The following is a 27988-nucleotide window of genomic DNA, read 5'->3' as shown; positions in this document are numbered from 1 at the left end:
TGCATTAGGCGGACTGAGGCACATTAAACTGTTGTTCTAGCTACACCTATGCCACCAACGACCCCCCAAAGGAAAATAATGCATTTTGCCACACAGGAAGTGCTTGGGACACCTGAGGGTGGGCCCTAGACCGCAAGCCGCCCTAGTAATCCTGACAGAAGTTAAGATTAGGGTCCAACCACACACCCAAACTCTTGATTTGTTTCTTTGCTGGAGGAGGAGGGCCAAGACAGCTAGGCCACACGGGATCTAAATTCACAGGGGCCGCATGTCCTAGTATCATGATTTCCATCTTTCCTAAGTCTAAGAAAAGACAACTCCATCCACTCAGGTACTTTGACCAGACAAGAGGTCAGGTTCATGTCACAATTATCATGTCAGCAGAGGGACACCACCAACTGGGTGTCATCAGCGTAGGTGACCAACTGGACCCCTTAGAGAAGCACCACATCCGCAAGGGACCTCATGTAGATGTTGCACATGGTGGGGCTCAATGAAGATCCCTGGGGGACGCCATACTGCAGAGGGATCTGTTTCGAAAAAACATCCTCTTCAAAAACCGATAAAGATCTATCTGAGAGAAAGGACTGCAGCCACTTAAGGGCAGTGCCCGCTACTCCGACCTACCTCAGTCTTTGAATCATGATTAGATGGTTTACCGTGTCGAAGGCTGCGCTGAGATCTAATAAAGTAATGGCAGCGAAGCCTCTGGTGTCCACGATTTATCTGGCATCTTCAACCACAGCAGGAAGGGCGGTCTCCGTACCCTGATTGCTTCTAAAGCAAGTCTGAGTAGGGTGTAGGCCTTTGTTTTTCTCCACAAAATCTGCTAATATGGAGTTAACAGGTTTTACTGCTAATTTGTTAATACCTGGTAATACAGAAATGGGGCGATACTTAGCCCAGTCCTCAGGGTCTGAATTGGGTTTTTGCAGTAGAGCTCTAATTCTTGCTTGTTTCCATAAAGGCGGGACCAGTCCAGTTACAAGGGAAGAATTTAATACATCCCGAATAACTGGAGCGATAATCTCTGAGACCAAATTAAGAATGGGAGGAGGCGCAGAGTCGGCCGGAGATCCCGACTTAAGTTCCCCCAAAAGTTTCTGCAGGTTAGGCAGAGGAAGCGGAGCAAATTCCTCCAACCTAGCTTGTTGAGAAGGTGGAGATAATTGTACATCTGGATCATTTTGCTGAAACAGCAAGTAGATGTTGAAAATATTTGTGGCGAAAAAATTTGCTATTTCATCACAGCGTTTTTGGGCTTTCACCAGTTCACTAAGAGGACCGGGAGGAGTGATCAGGGATTTAAAAATTTCAAAAATGTCCCTAGGGGAGTTGGATGCAGAGGCAATTTTCTCATGATAGTAGCTGTTTTGAACGGCTTTTATTTTATTTTTATAGAGCCTAAGTGCGGCTCTATAATTGCCCTTACTGGCCTCAGAAAAATCCTTCCTTCATTTCCTTTCAGACTGCTTGCACAATTGATTTAAGCAGTCTGAGTTCGTGGGAATACCACGCTTTTTTATTAGAGCCAACTCAATGGCAAAATTCTTTCTTAGGGAGAGTGAGGTCCAGAGAAGACTCCAACCAACTATTTAAATAATGATTCACCATCGTAGGATTAGGGCAAAATACAGAGGTGGAGTTTCTGAGGTTAGTTTCCCATCTTTCAACTGAGAGTTTGGACCATGTACGACCAAGCTTTTTTGTCCTGGTCGATGGTTAGGACAGATCTCGACGGGTCGGAACAAAACATAGTAAGAAATGATCCGACCAGGGTACTCTGATGGTCTCAGCCAAAATGATATTGTCGAGATTAGTTAAAAAAAGGATCAAGCAAATGGCCTAATTTGTGAGTAGGGCCAGTCACAATTTGTTTCAGTTGAAAGGCTTCAAGGCCTGCCATAGGATCTTGTGAAGGGGAGGTGTCAGGTTCATCAAAGTGAATGTTAAAATCACCCAGGATCGAAACATTGGGAGCGAGGCTAACGGCATTTATGGCAATAGCTGGGAGATCATTAAGAAGTTGCCAAATGCTCCTGGTGGGCGATATAAAAGAATTCCTGAAAAGGTACAGATGGGAGAGAATGCAAAAACAACAAGTGATGTACAGAATGCAGATCAATGTCATACATTCACCCCAGTACAGAGATCTGGGACTAAATTCATTGTTTTGTTGCACTCCACACCACCCCAGTTCAGACATGGGAACGAATAGATGCTCCCTGTGGTTGTGCCACGCCCGTTTACAGGCTTTTTTGAGGAGTCTGAGTGGATATCCCCGTTCACTCAACCTGGCCACCAAAAGTGCCGATTCATCGAAATAGTCCTCTTTCTTTGTGCAAGTCCTCCGTAACCTCAGAAATTGCCCGAAGGGTAAATTGTCTCTGAGGTTACGGGGATGAGGGCTAGTATAGCGCAACAAGGTGTTCCGCTCACTTGTCTTCCTGTAGAGGCTGGTGTACAGCCTCCCAGCTTCACTTTTGATGGCAATGTCCAGGAAGCTGATGGCTTCCTTGTCAGCTTCCAAAGTGAATTGAATGTCATTTGAGCGATTGTTTAGCCAAGTATGGAAAGAGTGAAGCACTTCCTGACTTCCTTCCCAAATGAGCAATACGTCGTCTATATAACGTGTCCACAAAGATATATGGACCAGGAAAGGGTTATTCACGCTAAATATGTGTTCTTGTTCATATTCGCTCATGTATATAATAGCCAAGTTGGGGGCAAAGCTCGCCCCCATCGCTACTCCTTTTGTTTGGACATAGTATTTGTCTAGGAAAACAAAAAAGTTCTTTGTCATTGCAATAGTTAACAGTTGTATTATGAATTCTGTAGGTACTCTGCGTGGGGCAGGTCTACGATCCAGTAACTTTCTAATGCAAGCTAAAGCACAGTTTTGGGGAATATTCGTGTATAGTGATGTAATGTCCATTGTAACCAAAAAGCCGGTTGTAGGGTCATACACACGACCATCAACTAATTGAATAGCTTGCATTTTATCTTTAAGATACGTTGGTGTCTCCATTGCGATGGGCTTCAAAAATACATCAATGTATTTGCACAATGGCTCTAAAAGGGAGCCACTCCCTGATATAATTGGCCTCCCTGGGGGATCCACCATCCTTTTATGAATCGTAGGGAGCGTGTAAATCGTAGGCATGAGAGGATGTTGTTTATTAGGAAAATCATGCTCATGTTGACTAATGAAGCCCATTGTCAATGCCTCTGCTGTGACCTGTCTGATGGAGTCCCCAATTTCTTTTGTAGGATCTCCCCTTAGAAGTGCATAGTTACCTTCTACAGCTAATTGAGATAGAATCTCTGACTTATACTTGCCAGTACTCTGTACCACTATAGCACCGCGTTTGTCTGCGGGCTTGATAGTGATACCCGCGTTGTTTTGCAATGACTTCGGGCCCAATTTCTCATCTTTACCTATGTTAAAGGGAATGTATTGTTTTTTATTTAGAATGGTATTGACATCACAGAGCACCACTTGTTCATAGGCTAACAGTTTATGGGCCATCATATGTGTTGGAGGATTGAATCTCGACGGTGGTCTGAGACCACTCGCTGAGAAGGTAGGATTGTAAGGGTTGTTTCGGAAATGGTATTTCAATCTCACTTTACGAAAAAATTGATGTAACTCAATTTTTAAGTTGAAGTCATTAGGGACTGCCGTGGGTACAAACGAAAGGCCCTTTGTTAGGACCTGTTGTTCATTAGGAGTCAAAGTATAATCAGAGAGGTTAACTACAGGGTTGTCAGGCTCGTGTGCTACCATCTGTAGTGTTGGCGTCTTGTTTGAATTTCGCCAGGGGAGTCCGTCTGAAATTGGGTCTGTGTTTTGCCTCTCATTCCCCGTTAGTTCCACGTCGGGGTGCGAGTACCCCTGGGTCTCCCCCAGGGACAACCCCGTCCTCGTTGCCCCCACCATTGTTCCTCTGAAAAAAAAGGCTGTTGATCTGAGTTAATTGGACCCGTCCCTTCGGACGGTAGACTGGTGCTGGTACTGGGTCTATCGGAATCGCTATCTGAGCCACTACCAAAAGAGGAGCCAGAGAAAGTATGGTAACGTCTGTAGCCTCTCCTTCCGCGGCTCGAAAGACCCCCCTGCTGGTCTCTCTGATAATAGCCTTCTTAGAGGTAAGGGTAGGTATTCTTTTTGTCGTAGATTTTTATATCTCGCGCGACCTTATCCAATTTGGTCGCCTGAGTATATATGTCGAATTCTCTAATGGTCTTTTCCACTCTCTCCAATGCTTCCTTGGCATTCACAAGTGCTTTATCCTCAATGATTTCTCTCTTGAGATCAGCGATTTCCTTGGTCAGGCGTTCAACTTCTTCTACTGCGGTTTCGATCCCTAGCACCATCCAATGTCTAGAGCATGTGTTAGACACATAGCTAAAATTGTCCCTAAACTTTGGATTTTCCAGGAAGATAGCAGGCTCATTCCTAACCTGCAACCCTACTGGAATAACATTTGCTCTAAGGTACTTGGCTAAGGTGTGCCCATGCAATCTTGTCCTAATTAATTTTTTCTCCAGCCTTTCTAATTTAGAAATTTTGTCATTCAGGGATAGATCTATAGTGGGTGTGTTACCAGCCAGAAAAGTACCACCACCCTCCTCCTGTAATAGTTTATCTATATAATCCTCGGTCTAAGAAAGGGTCTCCTTCTCAGACATACTCTAGTTTAAATTTCACAACATTTTTAACAACATTACATAACATTCAGAAACACAAAACCCTCGCAGGTGATACCTGCACAAAGGTAACCATTATCAACAATGGGGCAACCCAATAGGTACAGGACCTGGGTGACTATCGATATAAACAAAACAATGGTCCTAACCATTCACTATAAACATAGTGTGAATCAATACACAGTTATTAGATCAAAAATATTTTGAGCTTACCATAAATCTACAGCTCTACAGAATCAATCCTGCATACAATACAAAGAGGAACGAACACAGGCAACCGACTTTTAGGTTCACAGGCAATTTAACTCATTGCTCATTAAATGGATATTTTAATTTTTGGTAAAAAAAGGGGGGGCGTTCCAAGTGTCTCATTCAATAGTTACTTATAACAACTTGGTCCAAGGTGATTGTGCCCCAAGGGGAGGGACGTGCAAAAGATAAGCGTGATAAAGAAGGATATAATTGTTATGAGGAAAGGAAGAAAAAAGGGATTTTTTGTGACAGTAAATACACAATAATTTTTATCACATTTCAAAAAGTGGACGGTGATCAAAAGTACCGTCACAGTAAACACCCAGCCTCAATACTTTTTCATGGTAATATGATCAAATGCAAAACTGGACATGAATTCCAAAATAAGCACGTCAGACATATAAGGGAAAGGGGGAGGGTCAAGGTCCGGGTGGAATCAAAAAAGGGGGGTGTCGACGATGCCCCATCCTGACAGTCCGGACTGGTAAGGATTTGTGTGAGTCCTGCTGGACCATAGTGTGGCAGGCAGCGTGGGCCTACCGCCACTTGGCATTGGCTCATGGGTCACAGGGTTAGCAGCACCTTAAGCGCTGAGCGGGTGTGCAGCCTGCGATGATACCCTGTGCCATGATATGTTCTCGGCCATTGCAATATCAAGACCCAGAATCAAGTGTGCGACCTTCTGGCTGCCAAGGGCCACGGACCCCGGCCTTGAGGGTCACTTTGGCACGTGGTGGGCCCTCTTGGAGACACGCCGGTGGTGCAAGGTGAGCAGTGAGGCTTGGATACGCAGGGGCGGACAGTCACCTCTGGGCGGTGGGAGTGGATGGGGTGCGCAGGGGCGTTACAGTGATGAAGGCGTGTGCAGTTGTATGTACTCTGCCCTTACTGATTCTGGACTATGTTTAAGATGAGTGAGCTGGAGGGGGGCAGTATGTCCCGGCATGTGGTTGGAGACACACCGGTGGCGAAAAGGTGAGCTGTGATGGTTGCACACCGGTGGCGAAAAGGTGAGCTGTGATGGTTGTTCGCAGTGTTGGCTCTCACTCTCCCTCTCTGTTTCTTCCTTTCTCTCTCTATCACTCTTTCTCTCTCTCTTCATCTCTCTCACACTCTTTCTCTTTCTCTCTCTCTTCCTCTCTCCCACACTCTTTCTCTCTTTCTCTCTCTTTCTGTCCTTTGATGGGCGCATGACGCACAATCTTATTTCGATTTTTGTCTTGGAGGCTGTGATTCACAGATTGTCGAGGGATGAAACGCCATGGCTCTTCCCACTTTAATTTAGTTTTTTTGTTTAAATAAAATGCTTGATTTGTAAATCCATAGATGACTGTGATTCTCATTTTCCAACCTCACATGCATGTTGATTGTTGTAATTGTGCGACATCAGCCTAATTGTTAGGTTCAAGATTTCATAAGGTTGCTGTCATATTTGTTTGTCAGGGGGAGGTCAGGTGGGATGGTGGACACAGGAGTGGTGGCAGGGGGTGTCGGGCCCTCTTTGGTGTCCGAGCTGCATGATTTATTGGCTCCATGGCATCTGTTGTCCTTCAGGTGTGGCTGTGGGCTGGACTCCCTTTCATGTTGCAGGTTGTAGTCCGACTTTACACCACGTCAGAGCAGGGGTTAGTTTCCTGGTGCTAACTCGCCTTATTGCCTGTTTTGTGTTCTCTTCACCGATCTTGCTGGTCTTGTAAATGTTGCAAAGTGGTGTGTTCACTGCTTTTTGCACGGGAACGCCTACTCTGCATTTAATTAGTGTTAGTTGCTGGGGTCATCCGTGGTGATGTTTTTGAGGCTGCTACCGATGGTAAACTGGTTATATGGGCTGTTAGCACCAGCTTGTGAATGATGCAATATATTTATCGCTACTTTGGCTGCGATAATGTGCTGTTAACTTGCTGATAAATCCTTGAGAATATGCCCAGTGTGTTGAAACATAGAATAATAGTATAATTGTATTTATTAAATTGACTTAGGATTTTCCTTGTGTGGAGTTTTGACGTTATTACTGTTTTGGTACTGCACCTTACATATTGGCTTTAAGTTAAGCTAGTCTCTTCTCTGCCATAGCTACCAGGAGGTTGTGACTCAGGTTAATTTAGTGACTTTACTTATTCACCCTAAGAACCTGTTAGAACCCCTTTCAGAGGGATACAGGGCTCGCAGAAGATACTGGGCCCAACCATGGTGGTTGAGGAATTTTACCTCTGAAGAGCCAAAGCCTGACCTACCATTGATTCTGAGCAACTAGGCCAAGTATCCCTTCTGCACTTGACTCTCAATGGTTGCTGTGGATGAGCAGTAAAAGGCTCCCTGGGGGGGTAGAGTATAGATAGAGTTAAGAGAACACAACTCATAACTCAAGTGAAGACACAGTCCCAACAATCAAAGGAATAACAGCATTCATAAGCCTTAACACAATTTCTTTGAGGTTGGGGCTCTTGTAGTTATCAGGCAAATCCCGGTCCCGCCGTCTTGCTTATAATGTGGTAGGGGTTAATCCCCATTCACCAGTGGTCACATACAGGGAATGTTCACTAGTAGGCCATGTTCAAGTGATCTCCTTTAACTTTTGGGAATTGTCAAAAGAGTCTATGGTGCTGTAGCACATTGAGCAGAAAATTTCCCAGGACCACAGACCCAGCAAAATCTTACATGCACAAAAGTATTCAGGGTTAAATCAATCAATCAATCAGGATTTTGTATAGCGTGGCTACTCACCCGTGGGGGTCTCAAGGCGTTTGGGTTGCAGTGGGTGCCCTCATTGCTGGCACACAAGTGTTTAGATCCTGCTTGGAGAAGTAGGTTTCCTCATGATACATGCTGCTGCATCCGGCAGGCTCACTCTACCGAGTGGCGCAGCTGATTCCCCCCAGTGATCAGAGAAGCTTCCAGCTCGCAAAAATGTGGTAGAGCAATTTCCCAAGGAGGGAGAGTCAACCCTTTGTCTCCCTTCTAAAGTCCAGCGAGGCAAAACATCCTCCTTGCCATTCTCCTGGTTCACAGGTCACCCACTTTAGATCTCTTTGGGCAGGCTTCACCCGCTGGACAAAGCGACACTCTAGTCCAAGGCTATGGCCCAAAATCATCAGCAGATTTGTACCAACAGCTCCTTCTGGTAAATGGGGTTGCCACTGTTCATCTGGAAACAACGTATACACTCCAGTACAATTGCTCTCCACAAAACCCTTCCTGGCACACAGGGGTCACCATTAAAGTATTCACTAATCCTTGCCCAATTGGCCACAATAATATTTCCAGTGTCCACCTCTGCCATACGAAGTCACTCACCGCTATAAGGCAGTATGGACTTGTTGCACAGCCCTCTCCTGGCATACTGGGGGTTGTTGAATAATCCTGCACATGGGCAACAATCCAATCTGCTCCCAACTAAACCTCACTCTCACCAACACACTTCTCTTCCACACAGGGCATACTGGTCTTGAGAAGCAGGAAGGTGCTGGTGCTCCAGGCTGCAGGGCAGATGGTCTCGGTTTTCCCTGGGTGATACCCTCTCACCGACAATAGAGACTAACAGGTCTTTGGCCCTAGTCCTGGTCACAGGCAGGAGGCTTTCAGAACTTTCCATTCTCACACAGGACATCTGACTCTTTGGCAGATGAAAAAGTCTGGGTCTCAACCTCCACTTCTTATAGTCCTTTTTCAGAACCAGATGTTATTTGGGGTCTGAGTCTTTGAAGTTTTATTTTAGGGTTCTGCTTCTCTTGAAGTGCATATTTAGCCATTATTTCTTTACTCCTTAAAGGATGTCTGTCACAGCAGGCAAGACTCTGAAACTGATTTATTCACGCAAAAACAACAGTTGATGGACAGAATGCAGAACAATGTCATACATTCACTCCAGTACAGAGTTCTGGCCCAAATCCATAGTTTTTTGTTCACCATGCCATTCCAGTTTGAACCCAGCCATATACAAATCATTCTTGACCCTGTGCCCTATGGGAACAGTCCAGCCCGAACTGCCAATCCAGGTCCTCCCTGGACTGGAAACAAGCATCCTAGGATCGGTTTCTGGCTTTCAGCCCTCATAAACCAAGATAGCTTGATTCCAGTGGCATGGAGATCACGGGACTCACGTTTGAGCATACCCGTCCCACTCAGGGTGACAAATGCAAAAACAACAGTTGATGGACAGAATTCAGAACAATGTCATAAATTCACCCCAGTACTGATATCTGGGCGTAAATCCATCGTTTTTTTGCTCACTATGCCTTTCCAGTTTGAACCCAGCCATATGCAAATCATTGTTGACCCTGTGCCCCATGGGAACAGTCCAGCCCAAACTGCCAAGCCAGGTCCTCTCTGGACTGGAAACAAGCATCCTAGGAGCGGTTTCAGGCTTTCAGCCCTCATCAACCAGGTTAGCTTGATTCCAGTGGCATAGAGAGCACCGGACTCACGTCTGAGCATAACCATCCCACTCGGGGTGACAAATGCAAAAACAACAGTTGATGGACAGAATGCAGAGCAATGTCATACATTCACCCCAGTACAGAGATCTGGGCATAAATCCATCGATTTTTGCTCACCATGCCACTTCAGTTAGAACCAAGTGATATGCAAATCAGTCATGAACCTGTGCACCATGGGAACAGTCCAGTCCGAACTGCCAAGCCAGGTCCTCCCTTGACTGGAAACAAGCATCCTAGGACCGGTTTCTGGCTTTCAGCCCTCATCAGCCAGGATAGCTTGATTCCAGTGGCATTGAGAGCACGGGACTCACGTCTGAGCATACCCGTCCCACTCGGGGTGACAAATGCAAAAACAACAATTGATGGACAGAATGCAGAACAATGTCATACATTCACCCCAGTACAGAGATTTGGGCCTAAATCCATATTTTTTTTGCTCACCATGCCATTTCAGTATGAACCCAGCCATATGCAAATCAGTCTTGTCCCTGTGCCCCATAGGAATAGTCCAGCCCGAACTGCCAAGCCAGGTCCTCCATGGACTGGAAACAAGCATCCTAGGACCGGTTTCGGGCTTTCAGTCCTCATCAGCCAGGATATCTTGATTCCAGTGGCATTGAGAGCACGGGACTCACGTCTGAGCATACCCGTCCCACTCGGGGTGACAAATGCAAAAACAACAGTTGATGGACAGATTGCAGAGCAATGTCATACATTCACCCCAGAACAGAGATCTGGGCCTAAATCCATAGTTTTTTTTCTCATCATGCCATTTCAGTTTGAATCCAGCCATATGCAAATCAGTCTTGACCCTGTGCCCCATGGAAACAGTTCAGCCTGAACTGCCAAGCCAGGTCCTCCCTGGACTGGAAAGAAGCCTCCTAGGACCGGCTTCAGGCTTTCAGCCCTCATCAGCTAGGATAGCTTGATTCCAGTGGCATGGAGAGCACTGGACTCACGTCTGAGCATACCCGTCCCACTCGGGGCGACAAATGCAAAAACAACAGTGGATGGACAGAATGCAGAACAATGTCATACATTCACCCCAGTACAGAGATCTGGGCCTAAATCCACATAAAACCCAGATCTGTGACTGGGGGTGAATGTTTTTGCCAATGTGCAACATTCCGTTTATCACCTTGTGTGTTTTGCTGTTCGCCCTATGTGGGAAGGGTATGCCCAGACATGGGTCCTGTGCTCACTACGCCACTGGAGTGGTGTGGCTCACTGGTTAGAGGCAGCAGACCCGGAAGCAGAGGACGGCCCGGGACCAGGGTTCAATTCCCGACGCGACAGGGTCGTGGACCAGGGTCAGCGGACTTGATAATTCTCGCTTCGGTGCCTACTCTAACCAGGGATCACACTCGGCAACTCTGGGCATTAGCTTGCCTCATCTCCACAACGGCCCCCCACATACACCGGGGATGCCTGGTTTCACCTTGGAGATACCCAGCAGGGATCATCTCACAGGGAAAGCCAGGATGGGTTCCCCAGTGGTCTACAGCGCTGGGACGCCCCATTGCTGGGGTAGCCATGCACTTTACAAGACAACATAACATAACATAACATAACGTATGCCCAGACGTGGGTGCCGTGCTCACTACGCCACTGGAGTCAAGCTATCCTGGCTGATGACGGTTGATAGCCAGAAACCGGTCCTAGGATGCTTGATTCTGGTCAAGGGAAGACATGGCTTGGCAGTTCGGGCTGGTTTGTTCCCATGAGGCACAGGGTCAAGACTGATTTGCATATGGCCATGTTTGAACTGGTGTGGCGTGGTGAGCAAAATATCGATGGATTAATCCCAGATCTGTGACTGGGGGTGAATGTTTTGCCAATGTGCAACATTCTGTTTATCACCTTGTGTGTTTTGCTGTTCGCCCTATGTGGGAAGGGTATGCCCAGACGTGAGTACCATGCTCACTACGCCACTGGAGTCAAGCTACCCTGGCTGATGACGGCTGATAGCCAGAAACCGGTCCTAGGATGCTTGATTCCAGTCCAGGGAAGACATGGCTTGGCAGTTCGGGCTGGACTGTTCCCATGAGGCACAGGGTCAAGACTGATTTGCATATGGCCATGTCTGAACTGGAGTGGCGTGGTGAGCAAAATAACGATGGATTAAACCCAGATCTGTGACTGGGGGTGAATGTTTTGCCAATGTGCAACATTCCGTTTATCACCTTCTGTGTTTTGCTGTTCGCCCTATGTGGGAAGGGTATGCCCAGACGTGGGTCCTGTGCTCACTACGCCACTGGAGTCAAGCTATCCTGGCTGATGATGGCTGATAGCCAGAAACCAGTCCTAGGATGCTTGATTCTGGTCAAGGGAAGGCATGGCTCGGCAGTTCGGGCTGGTTTTTTCCCATGAGGCACAGGGTCAAGACTGATTTGCATATGGCCATGTTTGAACTGGTGTGGCGTGGTGAGCAAAATATCAATGGATTAATCCCAGAACTGTGACTGGGGGTGAATGTTTTGCCAATGTGCAACATTCCGTTTATCACCTTGTGTGTTTTGCTGTTCGCCCTATGTGCGAAGGGTATGCCCAGATGTGGGTCCCGTGCTCACTACGCCACTGGAGTCAAGCTATCCTGGCAGATGACGGCTTATAGCCAGAAACCGGTTATAGGATGCTTGATTCCGGTCCAGGGAAGACATGACTTGGCAGTTCGGGCTGGACTGTTCCCATGAGGCACAGGGTCAAGACTGATTTTCATATGGCCATGTCTGAACTGGGGTGGCATGGTGAGCAAAATAGTGATGGATTAAACCCAGATCTGTGACTGGAGGTGAATGTTTTGCCAATGTGCAACATTCCGTCCATCACCTTGTGTGTTTTACTGATTTTCTCACAACTCAATTCTTGGGATGGATCAGAATTCACACCTGCATGCCACTCACAGTGATATGTGCATTAAAATGCTAATGCCAGGCCCTCAGCCATACTCTTTATAAGATGTGTCCTTGCCCTTTCCTTGTGATATATCACTGAATAAAAAACACCACCTTTGAAGTGTAAAGTTAGAGTCTCTACCTGCCTTCCAACAGTGCATGTACCACCCAGCACAGGAATGCAGCAATACACATATCTGTATGGGGGATTCCTCTCCTCCTCATGCCATCACTAGGCAAACCTGGGCTTCCCAAAATGGAACCCAGGGTCCTCCATGATATGTAGCATTGTAGAAACACTTACCCTAAGTGTACTTTGACAGTACACTTACTCTTCAGCATTGTTACCTCCATGCATTCTGTCACTACATACTCATGCATACAGCACACATATTCAGTCTGGCGCATCACTCAGTACTGTGGCCTTTCTGTAATGTAGCTGGTTTTTACAAACACACACTGTTAGCATACACACCACCATGTGCCTGCTATGAAAAATTTCACCCTTCATGTATTTCACTTCAAGCAAGCAGTCATATACCTAGAACCTGCTTCCATTGAGCACGCACTGCACAGCACTACATCTCTCATGTAATATTTTCACAGCAGGCATACATACACTTAATACATGCACCACCCACACATACACTACACAGTACTGCTCCATCCTGGCACGGTACCCTGCCCAGGCACACATACAACCAGCACTCCACAGCTACCTTATATAGACCAAGGCTGAGTTAAGTACACAGCAGCAGCAGAGCTTGCAAAAAGATGAGTGAGCCTGCAGGCCTCACTCCATTGAGATAGGAAGAAAAGGTCCTGTTCACCACTATTACTCACAACACAGTGTGCTCCCACCACTGTGCTTGTCCTACCACACCATCCTGCATATGAGGTGCTAAGTGGCTGCATCGAGTATGCTCTAGGCAGTGCCTGATAGTCCTGGGTAGCTGGGAGATTATAGGGCATATTTGCAAGGGGATTTTGCCACCAGAACAACACTTTTACAGAGGTTCTTGTGGTGCAATGCCCTGCTCCACATTTACAAAGTGGCGTTAAGACACTATTTGTGACTTAACGCTGCTTTGTAAATATGGTACCCTTGCACACAGCTTTGTGCATGAAAGGGGCATGCAATGAGTGTTGTTGTGGGCATTCTATCACAACACTCATTGCTCTTTGACACTGCCCCAGATTTACTTGGATCTATAAATCTGAGGCAGCACCAAAAACTAACTCAATGCAAAAGCAGATGCCAGATTGGCGCAACGAGGAGAATACTTTTATTTCTCCTTGTTTTTGATTTTACTATGTGGGCTGCATTATGAGCACACATAGACAGAGCAAAACTCCATTAATGATTGATTTTGTGTATGAAGGTTAACTTACAGCACATAAAAAGTCGCTAAACAATTGCGATTTGTTACCTTTATGTGTGCTGCAGCACTCATAGAAGTAGCAGATTGCAATTATTGATTGTTAATGTGCAGGAAGGAACACCTTCCTGCATGTAAACAATCATCCCCACAAATGCAGGCACGCTCACATTATGACGCAAGTGTGTTTGTACTGGCGCAAGGTAGCTATTCTTAGTGCCAACACAAGGGGGAATACAGGCTTGCGCTGTATCCTTGTAAATACGGTGCACACCTGCATTTTGGAAATGGAGCAGTACAGCGCTGCAAAATGTGGCACCGCGCCACTTTCTGACATTACAAACTCTTCATTAATCTGACCCTTGGTTTGTTATTATCAACTCTGCAGTGTTTCTGAACAAGGTAGTGAAGTCCCACCGTCGGGGAACGTTTTCATGTCTCTACATGATTGACTTGTAATTGTGGTCGGTGCCTCTTGGGCAATGCTTATTTGGGGAATCTGAGGGAGCCGGTGCTGCAACATTGTTGGCAGTTCATAGGTTGCAGCCGCCTCAGTTGCCATATAACTAAAGACAAGACTAGTGCCTCAGGTGTCATTGTGCTGTCACTGTGCTCTAAGGCGCTAACCAACCTTGTCACAGGAATCAATGTACATTTTATCTTTTGATATGGAAAGAATGCTAGGAATGGCCATGACTGAGCAGAAATATTTTTCTCACAGTTGTGCTATAGATTACACCCCGACGTCACGCATGCATATGAGTAATGTGATGATATTAGGTGTCCCTTGGGCTGAAGCAATGCTTGGTGGTGAAGCCATCTAGGCTGCAGAAGATAGATCAGTCTATCACACAATGCCTATTTTTCTCTATTGTATAGATGTACACAGTGCCTACCACAAGGCAGTTTGCCTCATTCTGCAAGGACTGTGCTGAGGAAGGTTGAACTTGGAATAATGAAGATCATAAATAAGTAATCCATATTAGTAATGAGTATTCACAGATTTCTATAATAACATTTGTACTACTATTATGTGGATTGCTGCCATGCTCACCTGTGTGAGGGTTTTGTTTAGAAAAGAGTTGTTTTCGATTTCATCCTATCTTGGATTTTTTTTTATAACTACCACGATGTATTTATGTTATAGGAGCCAGCACTTGGGGGGGTGGGAGGATGATGGTTGAGGGTATGAGAAATAGATGCACAAGATATATATTAAATTACTCCCTGCCGTACATTATAAGGACATTACAAGTCAAGGAAGTGTTACTTTATATGGCCATGTGATCCAGAGGTGGCTTGCAATATCCTTATAATGTACAGCAGAGAATATTTTATTTTAATTCTTACAAATTAATGGTCACACTATTACCGTTCACATAAAAACACTCAAATCCTTAAAGCTTTTAATGCTCATGGCACTGATGAAGAAACACAGAATTGGTATTGCAGAATTAAAAACATCTAAAAGCAGTTAGTAGTTTATGTCAATAGATAATATGATTGGTTCTATGTAAGACAGATTTAACCAATATTGTGTTGAAATATTGATAGATTCTGTTAGATTTGGGGGTCTCTAGTTGGCACAGGTAGGTACTTGTGACAAATAGGGACCCTCTCCTCTTGTCAGGATAAGGGGATTACACTCCTAAAATAACCCCTGCTCACCCCCTTGGTAGCTTGACATGAGCAGAAGGACTTGACTTCTGAAGTGTTGTAAGTTAAGCAATTGTGACCACATACAGTAACCCAGTGACAACACTACAAATGGACACCACACAGGTTTTATATCAAAAATAAGTAGACTTTATATTGAGTTACCACAAGACCATAAACAACAAAAATACAAACTATGATTACTTTAAGATGGTAGATTTAAGCTTAGTTCAGTTCAGTTCAGTTCTTAGATGCAACACTCTGCGTCAATGTACCTTAAGTTGCGTTGCGCTTCCACTACAAGCAATGTCGCTGCGATGGGAAACACAGCAAAGTTCAGATACAAAGAATTAAAGACGTGAAGATCTTCCAGATGCGGCACACTTCTCGGGTATGCGAGAAGTCCTCGGTTCGATGCGTGGACTCCAGCGGTGACACCCTTATGATGCGACAACAACAGCTCCAGCTGCGACGCTCTTCTCCCGCGATGCGAGAAGCTTCCGCTCGATGCGACAACTACAGCGGCAACATCCAAGATGCGACGGCAGTAGCTCCGACGGTGGCACGCTTCTCGGGGATGCGAGGTGCTCTTGGTTAATGCGGTGCAATGCAACAATTCCAGTGGCGACACCCTCCTTCGGAGTTGCGACGGCAGCTACAGCGACGGCGGGACGCTCCAACCTCGTTGCGAGATTCTTCTCCTGATGTGGTGCAGTGCGACAACTACAGCGGCGACACCCTCCTTCGGAGTTGCGACGGCAGCAGCAACGACGGTGACATGCTTCCTCTTCGTGCAGCACGTTTCTCTCTGATGCAGTGCGACAGTTCCAACGGTGACATCCTCCTTCGGAGTTGCAATGGCAGGCACAGCGACGGCGACACGCTTCTGCTCGTTGAGTCAGGCTTCCAGCTCCTTGCGACACGCAGTTCCTCCGGAGGCCCAACACAGCCGCAGGCACTTCCAAAAGAACTTTGGGGAGCTGGGCGTGAAGTCTGTTGTCCCTGAGACTTCAGCAGGAGGCATGCTCTTTTCCAAGCCCTTGGAGATCCTTCACAGGTTGAAAGCAAAGTACACAAAGTTCCTTTCTCCTTCCTTTGGCAGTAAGGCAACCACTGCAGGCCAATCCATCAAGCAGCACTTCAGCTTGGGAATAGTCTCTTCACAGTTTCTTCAGGTTCCTCTCCTCTCAGGTTTCTTCTTGTAGTCCAAAGTGATCTAATTTCCTGGGATCAGGGTCCCAATATTTATACCCCAAAATCCTTTGTTCTCTGAGGGGAAAGGGGCCTTTGCCCAGTCCAAACCAGTTCTGAAGCACTCTGTTTACCAGACTTCTCCTTTCCCTTCACAGTGCAGGGCAGGCACATCAGACGCCCCACAGCAGGTGGAGCCAGCATTGGGGAAGACAAGTACAGTCCAGGAGCACTTTGTTGACAGGACTCCTTCTCTTCTTTCAGTGTGCAGGGCAGCGACATCAGATGCTCCCCAGGGGGTGCAGCCAGCATTGTGGTAGGCAGGCACAGCCCTATTCAAGGTTCAGGTGCAACTCCTGCCTCTCATCTAGATGCAGATCTCTCTATTCACCACTGGGTGACTCAGCCTATCTCTTGGAATTCCCCAGCCCTGTCACTCACAAAACCAGACATAGGAATACACAACCTAGCAGAGGCAGGTTTTAATGGTTAGACAAGCAAATACCTACTTTCTAAAAGTGGTATTTGCAAACACAGAATATTAAAATAAACTTTACTAAAAGATGTATTTTATTATTCGGTGTTCAGGCATACTAAACTCGAATTTCTACCATGTTCTCTGAGACAGTTAGGATTATAAAATATAATAACTCTACAGCCCATTCTGGCCTATGGAGAACAGGTAGCCTTATGTTTATGGGATTTGTAGAGCGCATGACTACCCTTGGACATCTCAGCGCTATTGAGGCAGTTTAGCCGAGGTGGGTATTAGTCCTGTGGAAAGAGCCAGGTCTTAAGCGTTTTCCTGAACTGTGTTTCTTCTTGGATAGCTCGTATATCTGGGTCTAGCCTGTTCCAGAGCTTGGGTATCAGATGGGAAAAAGATCTTCCACCCCATCTGGCTCTTTTTGTTAAGGTATCCTTCATGAGAAACTTTGAGCTTGACCTGAGCTGTCGTTGGGGTGTGTAGTGGGTAACCAGGTTTTGAATGAGTGCTGGACCCCTTCCGTGCATGGCGCGATGAGCCAGATTGAGAGATTTAAATTTGATTCTGGCGTGAACCGGAAGCCAGTGCAGTTCCTTCAGTCTTAATTTTATAGGTTGACGTCTTGGTATGTTCAATAGTAGTCGTGCTGCTGCATTTTTAACAATTTGAAGAGGGTCAATTACATATTTAGGAGAGCCCAAGAAGAGGGAGTTTCCGTAGTCCAGCCTCAAGATAACCAGGGCCTGAACCACTGTTCTCCTTGCGTCTTCTGGGAGTAGGGATATAATCTTCCTGAGCAGACGTAATATCCCAAAACAGGTGCCAGAAAGCTTTTTGGCCTGTATCTCCATTGTAAGATTTTGACCTAGCCACATGCCAAGATTTTTTATGGCTGGTTTGGGAGGAAGGCGGTGGTCCCCAACTGATTAGCCAAGGATTTTCAGCGAGGATTGAAGTTGTTTCCTAGAATCATCAGTTCCGTTTTGTCGCCATTTAACTTAAGTTCACTGTCCCCCATCCAGGATCCGATTTTCTCAAGGCAGGGAACAAGCTGTCGATGGTCAGAGTTAAGGGTGTCTGAGATTGAGAAGACTAGTTGCGTGTCATCCGCGTATGACACGATGAAATGCCGAATTCTTGGATGATATGGGCTGAGGTACATAGTGAAAAACGAAAGTGGCTGTAATTCAATATTAGGACATGCCACACACACCAGGGCTTGTCCTACCTTATACGTACAATGCACCCTGCCCTTGGGCCTACCATAGGTGTGACTGATATGAAGAAAATAATCCACATTTGTATTAATTCACATTTTTAAAGCACGAACAATCACCCGTAAGGGTCTTGAGGCGCTGGGGGCCGTTGGGAAGATTAAGCAAGCTATTTCCCAGAGTCACATGGTGCTGAGCTAATCTGCCGCCGGGGATCGAACCGTGATCCCCAGATTCCAGCGTCACTCACCCTGACCGCAGCGCCACACCTCTCCCTTCCATTAAAGGGAAGGTTTAGGGACTGGCAAATGGGTGCACTTACCCAGTCAGCATGACAGTACCAGACTGCACGCAGGCTCTGCAATGGCAGAACTTAGACACATATTACAAGGCTGCTTCTGTGGGTGGCACAACCAGTGCTGCAGGCCCACCTGCAGCATTTGGCTTTACACGCCCTGGGCACACTAAGTGCACTAGACTAGGGTCTGACAAGTAAACCAAATAGCCAAACATGGAACCACTGATTAATACATCAATTTACAATAGGGAGCACTTGCACTGTGGCACTGGATAGCAGTGGCACAGTGCCCAAAGCATCTAATAGCAGCAAAAATACATGAGACAACAGTAAAAATAGAAGGGAGACCCACACCAATGGTGCCAGGTCTCACAGATTCTATATTTCCTGAAAATACCTAAAGCACAAGCAAACATAACAATGTTGCCATAACAACCTACGTTTTGCTGAACATTATTTTAGGGAAGCATATGAGAGCGAGGAAAACCAGTTCCTGTTTTCCTGGTTGGGACCTCAGATGCAATTATGGTCTATGGCCTGCCTTTCACCCTTGCTGCTAGCTCTAGCACCAGATATTGTCACTTCAGAACTCAACTCTAATAAATTATCACAATAACGGGACTATGTGATTTCTTTATTACAGGTGATTATTAGTGACAGTAGCAGCCTGTAATAGGGAATATAGAGAGGATCTTTAATGCAGTTATTGCAGGCTCTCATATAGTATAATTATAATGAGAATTGCACCAGCCTGGCCATAGAGATAATGGAATGCTAAAGGATTGTACATCAAAAGAAGGGATAATAAGAGAAGGCCCAGTAATGAGAACATGCAACAACCGCAGCCATAAGTGGTGTAATATGAGTAAAGGTATGACAAAAAGGCAATAGTTAAAACTGCTAACATGAGAACTGGCTATGGACTCGTTTAAAGGCAAATATACAGCTGAACAAATGAGCTCAATCAACAAGCAGGGGAGTGACAGAGCATTCAAGGTAGGCAAATGGAGGGGAAACTACACAATCTTTAAAAGGCATCTCTTTCTTGTACGCCAAACGAAGTCAAACCTTTGAACATGGGGCCACACTCCTGGCCCCTCTCAAGCTCCTAAAGGCCTCCGAAGGCAGACAAACTCTAGCCGAGTGAGCTCTGGACATGGGTCTGACCCTAAACAGCCTGGCACCCTTCACATGCGAGGGTGAGCAACACTACACTTAGAATGTTGCTGCCCTTACAGCATAAGGGCATTTCTCCCTGCCCCATGTTACCCTTTTGATCTCACCCTTCCATGCGTGCCCAGTACTTTTCATAGATTTTCAGAGACAGTCCAAATTCAATGTCAGCCCAGCATAATTCCAACCCTACACCCCTCTTTGTTGTTGCTGTGTTTTTTATGATTCAGGATAATCCCTTATTCAATTGAAAAATGAAAGGTTTAGTACAACAAAACCCTGCACTTTGGATTGGCACTCCTACTTACTGTTCTCCCTATATGAAGTCATACATCAGGGCAATCCTTCTCTGTCGAAGAAACAAGCCTCTGGAATTTACTCTCTGCAGAGACTCAAATCATCTCGTTTCAACTCCAGTTCAGAAATCTTCACATCCTACCACCGAATGGGAGGCACACTATGATAGAGGCTGACAAGAGCAGCCTTCTTGTCATTGGGCACAATACCAAAGCAGGAATTACTTGACCACGCTTCAAAGGTATGCCCATTCAACCACACACAACAAATCTAAGCAATTGTATCTGTAATTCCTCATTCCCCTTCTCCTCGCTTAAACGCAAATATGTGTATCTCTATAGTAGGATCTCACTTTGTCATCACACAAGTCACTCTTGGCACTTTCCAGGCTCATCCAACTAAACACAACCTAGGGAGTAGAATGGTACACAATAGATAGAATACTTGAATTAATCGCACCCACTGGTAATTACTCAGGCCACATCATAGAGCATTGTATTGTATTCCAAAACATGAGCCAGCCATATGCAAAACTAGACTTGGCCATGCTTCAATAGAAACAGTCCAGCCTAAACTTCCAGGACAGGTCCTCCATGAACCACAACAGAAGCAATGTCAGATATGTTTCACCCTGGCTGGTGTTCTTCAGTTAGATCTTGGTTCCAGTGGCACAGTGAGCAAAGGACCCACTTAGGGTTTCCACGATTCAAAAATAAATACATGGGCCAGTTGTTTATGTTTCAAGAATGTGCACAATGACACTTTAAGGGAACTTAAATAAAAGCATCTTACTAATTTGAAAATGAATTTTCTGTTTTTGTTTACTTCACGTATCAGTTTGGGACTTTTAAGACTGCTCTGGAACATTTTTAAACTGACTCCATCTTGTATTTCCCACTTGAAGTATGTACAGATAAAGGGATAATACCAGCTCTGGGTGACTTTTTCAAATTATATCCAAAAACCAGATCTGGGTAACTTCCAGAGCTGCACAGTTTGCCTAGCTGCTAGAGGAAGATTTCTACAAAGTACAAGAGTTGTGTCCTATGCCTTTGGGACTTTGCGAGGAAGACCAAGAACAAGCCAATATATTCGCTGGGAGGATGGCCTACATTATAGTGAGGGAGAAAATCATGTGCCAGGCACTCACTAGAGGCCAGTGGTTCTATTGATGCAAAGGAACCCCTGTTGTCACTGGCCCATAAAGTGCCCTTAGCAGGACATTGGGGATTGGAGAAACCATGGATAGTTTGAACTCTCTGTTCTGCAGGCCAGGGATGCACAGAAACACAGATAGGTACTGCAGAACATGTCCAGTTTACCAGATGAGTGGTAAGACAGGAGGGAGGACTAAGAGACAGTGAGTGCCTTTGACAGTAGTAGGTGTTCAGTTGGAGAAAGCAGGAATATTAAACATTATGTATACTCAGTCCATTTCTCCATCTCACAGTGAGGCAACAAGTTCATTTTGGTTGTGGCGGGTTATGCCACAATGTACCCTGAAGCCGTACCACTGGGGAGTATGACTGCACTGATGGAAGTGGGAGATCTCCCGGGGATCTTTTGTAGAGTCAGATTTCTAAGGTAGTAATTTATGACCAGAGAACAAACTTCATCTCCTTTTACTTGAGAGAGGTGTCGGAGCAAGCTGGTGTGACACACTATTTCTCCTTGGCATACCACTCACAAACTAATGGTTTGGTGGAGTGGTTGAGATTCAGCTGCAATTACGAGTAAGATGACACAAAACTTTGATAATGGTGAAAAAGATAAGCAGTGCAAACATTGCAATATAATAATGATTGTTACACCTGGCACCTTGGTGTGGGCGTCCCTTCCATTTTTTTTGCTGTTGCATCATGTGTTTTTGCTGGTGTTAGATGCTTTGGGCACTGTGCCACTGCTGTCCAGTGCCACAGTGCAAGTGCTCCCTATTGTAAATTGCTGTATGAATTAGTGATTCTATGATTGGCTGATTTGGTTTACTGGTCAGACCCTAGTACAGTGCACTGAGTGTGCCCAGGGCTTGTAAACCAAATGCTGCTAGTGGGCTTGCAGCACTGGTTGTGCCACCCGCAGAAGCAGTCTGTAAAATAGTGTCTCAGGTCTGCCATTGCAGAGCCTGTGTTCAGTCTTGTACTGCCATGTTGACTGGGCAAGTGCACCCACTTGCCAGTCCCTAAACCTTCCCCTTTCTTCATATCAGACACCCCTATGGTAGACCCAAGGGCAGAGTGCATTGTAAGTATAAGGTAGGACAAGTCCTGATGTGGGTGGCTCCTGAAGAAATTAGGTGCTCGGTAGACAAGGGAGGCATGACTGCACTGATCCTGTTGGATTTGTCAGCAGCATTCGACATGGTGGACCATGGCCTCATACTACGTTGCCTTCAAGAAACAGGCATTGCCGTCACCGCCTTACGATTATTTAACTCCTTCCTTTCTAATTGGGAACAATTTGGGGAAATGGAGGGTCTGAGCTCTCAGAGTGTCAATCTTCCTTGTGGGGTCTCACAGGGCCCTTCCCTCAGCCCAACTCTTTTTAAACTGAATGCGGATCCTGGCCAGGCTTATCAAATCCTTTGGATTTGCAATGGTGTCATACGCCGATGACACTCAGATTATAGTATCCATCTCAGAGGACCTTCGAAGCTCTATCCAGAACTTTCATGCCTGCATGGGACAGTTGAGCAAATGGATGTCTGAGAACTGTATTAAGCTGAACTTCAACAAAACTGAGGTTCTTCTTTTTGGCAGAGATGTCTCCCATTAGTCCTCAGACTGGTGGCCTACCGAACTCAGCCCCTCCCCCTCACCAGTCCCCAAGGCTAGGAATCTGGGAGTCATCTTTGACACTGCTCTTTCATTCTGCCACTATGTGAAGGCAATAACATCAGCCATCTGTTATGCCCTAAAGATTCTGAGGAAAATTCTCTGCTTTATACCACCTGACCTACAGAAAACAGTGGTGTCTGCACTAGTACTGTCAAGGTTGGACTACAGCAATGGTCTTTTGATTGAAATTAATAATGCCCTTCTTGTCAAGTTGCAAGTCTTGCAGAATTCAGCTGCACACTTGCTATTTAAACTACCCAAATAACTTCTGCAAAGGCGGCCCTTAATCCCCTACAGATAGACTGTTTCATTTAGATATTCAAATAGAAGGTGGCGTCAAACACTCTATTAAAGTTATGTTCTGGAAAAATGCATCTTTCTCCTATGACATCCATTTGGCAGTGGTCGATTACCCTCCCCCCCATGTTTGTACGCGCATCCCTCCATGGAGAGGATGTTATACTTCCTTCCTTTTCTATTCTTGTCCCTGAACAAGTCAAACAAGCTTATGCAGCAGAGCCGGCTCTTGCACTGGCCCCTGCGCTATATCACAACAATGTAGACTGGGAAAAGGATTCTCCTTATCATGTTTTACCCTTACGGTCTAGCCCATACGTACAATATCCCATTAAGTGAGATGCTAAAGCACCAGTTAAAGAAATACTCTCTCAATTGGTCGACTAGGGAGCTATAAGCCCATCCTCTCTCAGATGAATAATCCTCTTTTTCCTGTTTTTAAAACCTGATCATTCACATTGCATAGTGTTAGACTACCGACATTTAAGTAGTCATACACACACATTTGTAGTGCAAAACAAGCATAAAATGGCAGTAGTTAATGATATAGTCTGTAGGAAATGCAAAACCACATTGGACATTTTCAATATATTTTTTATGCCACTATCTAGCTCCTGTAAGCAGAGACTGGACAGCTTTTTGCACCCTTGTATTTCGAATGCGATATGGACGACTGCCAATGGGCTAAATGAATAGGCCAGGTTTATTTGTTGCACACAGTATGTCGATTATTCAAGATAGTCACTGTGATGTGCTGTCATATGTAGATGAATTCTACTTGATGGACGACATATTGAATCTCTGGCCAGAATGGATCACATTTGCTGAACTTGGTTATACGTTTAACTTTAATAACACTAATACAACTTTTCTGAGTGTACTTTCCTAGGATGTGAACTTACAAATGATGGAAAGAGCCTTGCCCCTCATTTCTTGAAGAAATAGGCACAACTGCAAACTCCAAACATGCTAAAACAATTACAGTCCCTGATAGGATTTTGACATTTTGGCAGATCATACATCCTTGATTAACGCATTAAACCATGTTATGATTTAATACACTGCGTTTTCCACTACACATTGGACATCAGAACACACAGAAAGACTCAGACCATTACATTCTGACTTGCTTGAAACACGTCACTTACATACACATATCAGAACCACAAACCTGGTCATTCTGATTTTGTCTGGTACAATTGGATATACTTACATTACCTTCAATTAAGGTGAAACAGTGCCAATTGCATATACATCACATTTATATTACAATGTAGAAATGTGTTCTGCTTCCAAAAAGAAAATATTTACCACAGTGCAGATGGCTATGCTTTAAAAAATGGTCGCTTGCACAGGGAAACACATTATTGTTGTTACTCCTGTGCCGACCTTATAGGCTGTCACTAAGGCTAGCGTTCCAAACGCTAAAGCCCTCCACCAATAGGCCACCCCCTTAACAGCTGTTGATGTAGTTTATTTTCGACCCCTCTTTACAGACACAATAATTCCTTTAGTATCAGCATGTTTATCTCATGCCCTCTTCTATTTTGCATCTTGATCAGTGTAAATATATTACCTATACTGATGGTTCAGCTATATGTTCTAAACAAAAATATTCAGCGGCATGAGCTATTGTTAATGGTGTTATGTTGGACGGGGAATTCCAACCCCCAAACAATTCGCACACAGTCACTGGGTGACTGCACTGCTCAGTTGGCTGAACTAAAGGCTCTGCTTATTGCACTTGAACATACGGATCCTGAATCCACACTTATAGTGGCAACAAAATGGATTTAAAAATTCTAAAGGTAAAATCAAGTATAAGATGCTTTGGGTTAAGGTGGCAGACCTCAAGATAGGTTGGCACAGGCTCATGTAATACAAACGTTGACTCATCAGTGTGTGGGAGCAGACGCTGTAGGGAATTCCTTGGCTGATGAAGCAGCCAAATCTGCAGTTGCCACCGCTACTGTTGCTGCAATTACACACTCTAAAACACGAATAGATAGTAATATCTAGTTTTCTGTTAATGCAAATAAAGACAGCACCCCTTTACCGAGGGCTTTTCTTCTAAATATTCTTATCATTTAAATGAACAAAATATCCCTTTTGTAACAATTCCAGGGGTTGGAAATTGTTTGATTTCAAATCAAGACCGCTGACTTTTCTTGGTTATGGTGGCTCATAAAGGTGATGCCTCAGTACATGCTGGTGTGGCGGGGGCAATTTTGCTGCAAAAAGCAACGTTATTGATGGCACTGCTTATATATATAGGCCAAAAAATGTCCTGTGTTGTGACATTTGTCAACAAATTAAGTGTTTCAACGTGGCACGCCCAGCGCAGACACACGTGTTATCCCCCAACTAGTCTTATTCCTGTATTTATCTGGACCACTGTGGTCCTAATATTTCTGATACTGCCTTTACATTTATCCTAGTGGCAGTTTATTCTACTTCCAGTTGAGTTTGGCCAAAGCATTCAACTGACACTCAAACTAGTTTTAAAGAGCTGAAAGCCTTTATTAGGACAAATGCATGTTATGCATTCCACTCAGACCAGGGCCCCTCTTTCGTATCAAAAGTGTACTGGGATTCAATGGCCTCCCTGGATAGAGGTGCATTATTCCTCTTCACATAGGCCCATGGTTAATTCGTTGGTGGAGAGGATGAACCAAGACTTAAATCAGTCCTTAATGGATGGAGTATTAGGCACTAGGCATAGCTAGATCCATCACCTCTACAGTCTTCAAAGAGCTCAAAATAACTTCCCTAAAAGATTTCTGGGTGGGGGACCCAATAAGAAGTATTCTTTGGTATCAAGATGTATTTTCAAGATCTTGACGGTCCAAACATTGTGATGGCTGCTGCAACCTTTGATGTAGATAATCATTGTGCTGTCTTACAGGATCTTCAACAGTTCTGTGATGGCCAGTCACATGAACAATCAAACATCTCTCCATCTTCAAGTATGGATATAGAGGCTCAACTTTCCAGTGCGATTCCAAAAATTGGAGAGCTTGTTTGTGAAAATATTTCAGGCCATCATACCGTGCACTGGTGCCTGTCCTTGGAGGCCGAAGGCACAAGGACTGCTGTCCTGCCCCTGTTTCCTGCTCTCAAAGACAAATGCGTTGTCTCAATTAAACACGTCAAACTACATGTGGCAATTCTAAATAGTAGGCCACGGAGTGTTCGTGCTACTACCAAGATGTCCTCTGCAGCTAGTGAGCACCACCAGCGTCCATAGCTGGAAATATGACCGAAGTGAACACTGCTTTTACTATTGCTGCTTCTGCAGCTGATTTTGTTTCTACAGATCCACCGCAAGTGGATCTCTCTCCTTTGGATTTTTTGAGTCCTGTTACTAAACCGAAGCCTCCTGTTTTTCAACTAGGCGTCTCACGGTTTATATAAATCAAGATGATTTTTTCTCAGACAGTCCTTCTGTTCCAAACACTGTTGCAGCACGGATCTATGTGTTCATGTTATGGCTAAAACACACTTATCAAGTCCCAACTTGGATATATGTTTGGATCACCCTTTCCATTTCTTTTCTTTTTATGTGGATTGGATTTCTGTTTTTTAACTGTTGATTATTTGCCACTCCCTCCCAGAAGATTCTGCTATGGAAATGATTGATGGGATATTGGTTCTCCGTCCTTGTTTAGGATAAAGTTCCTTTCTACATATTTGATACCATATGAGTTTAAAGTTTCTGGTTGATGAAATAGTACCTGGGTTACATTCAGATGATTGGGATGTTGAAAACTGCAAATTTCTATGCACTCAGAGCTGGAATATTATATTGTTTTTTAATCAGAGGACCTGTACCTTTTAATTCTGCTAATTCTGCTGATAAATTCTGATATCACAATTACGGCCATCATTCCCTATGCAGAGCCAGCAGTCAACATACACTTATTAATTATACACAAAAGGATATTGTCTGACTCCCACAAAAGGGACAAAACATAATATTTTTAAGGATGTGACACCTCAGACAGGAGGTTACCTCCCCGGGAACAGGGGTGAAGTGTAATTGAGAGAGAGGATTTTGGGGTGGTCTAGGAGCTGAAGAAGCTAAAACACTGCTTGTTTGGGACTCACTTCTGGGTACATACACACCCGAGGCCCCTCAAATGGTTGATGCAGAATAAGAGTGAGAACCCAAAACTGTTGAAGTGGTCCATCTCCCTACATGGAAGGGACTTTACGGTGGAGCACCGCCCTGGTACGGAATATACCAGTGCTGATGGTCTGTCCAGCTTCTTCCACCTTTGTGATGAGAACTCCCTTAACCCTAGTTTCAGCTTGGGGACTCGTGTCATTCCTGGCGCCCTTAGCATGAGTTCCCCAGTCTTTTTGCCTCTACCTCCTGTATTTTTGGCTGCATGCTGGACTTTGTTTTTGCTAATTTATGTACCATGGGGACTTTATCACTGCTGATCAGTGCTAAAGTGCAAGTACTTCATGTGTAAAATTTGAATATGATTGGTTTTTCATGATCAGCATATGTAATTTACTGGTACGTCCCTAGTAAAGTGCACTGTGTATAGTCAGGGCCTGTAAATCAAAGATACGAGTGGGCCTGTAGCATGGATTGTGCCAACCCACATGAGAAGCCTTGTGATGATGTCTCAGGCTTGCCACTGCAGTGTCTGCCAGTGCAGTTTTAACTCCTACGCCGCGGCACGAATTTCGTTGCGCCGTGGGGGGGTGGTGTTGGGCCTGGCGCCGAGGTGCTCATGATGGCTCCAGACTGTCATGATTCACAGTAGGCATGTGCTCATGACGGCTGGGAGCTGTCCGAACTCCGCCCACTAATTAATTCGCCCACACAGGCGGGGAATTAATCGCGCATGGGCGGAGC

The sequence above is a fragment of the Lissotriton helveticus genome, chromosome 4_1 (assembly GCF_964261635.1).
Source record: "Lissotriton helveticus chromosome 4_1, aLisHel1.1, whole genome shotgun sequence".
Lineage (NCBI taxonomy): Eukaryota > Metazoa > Chordata > Amphibia > Caudata > Salamandridae > Lissotriton > Lissotriton helveticus.
The sequence above is the reverse complement of the archived record's forward strand: the minus strand, read 5'-3'. Positions refer to the sequence as shown.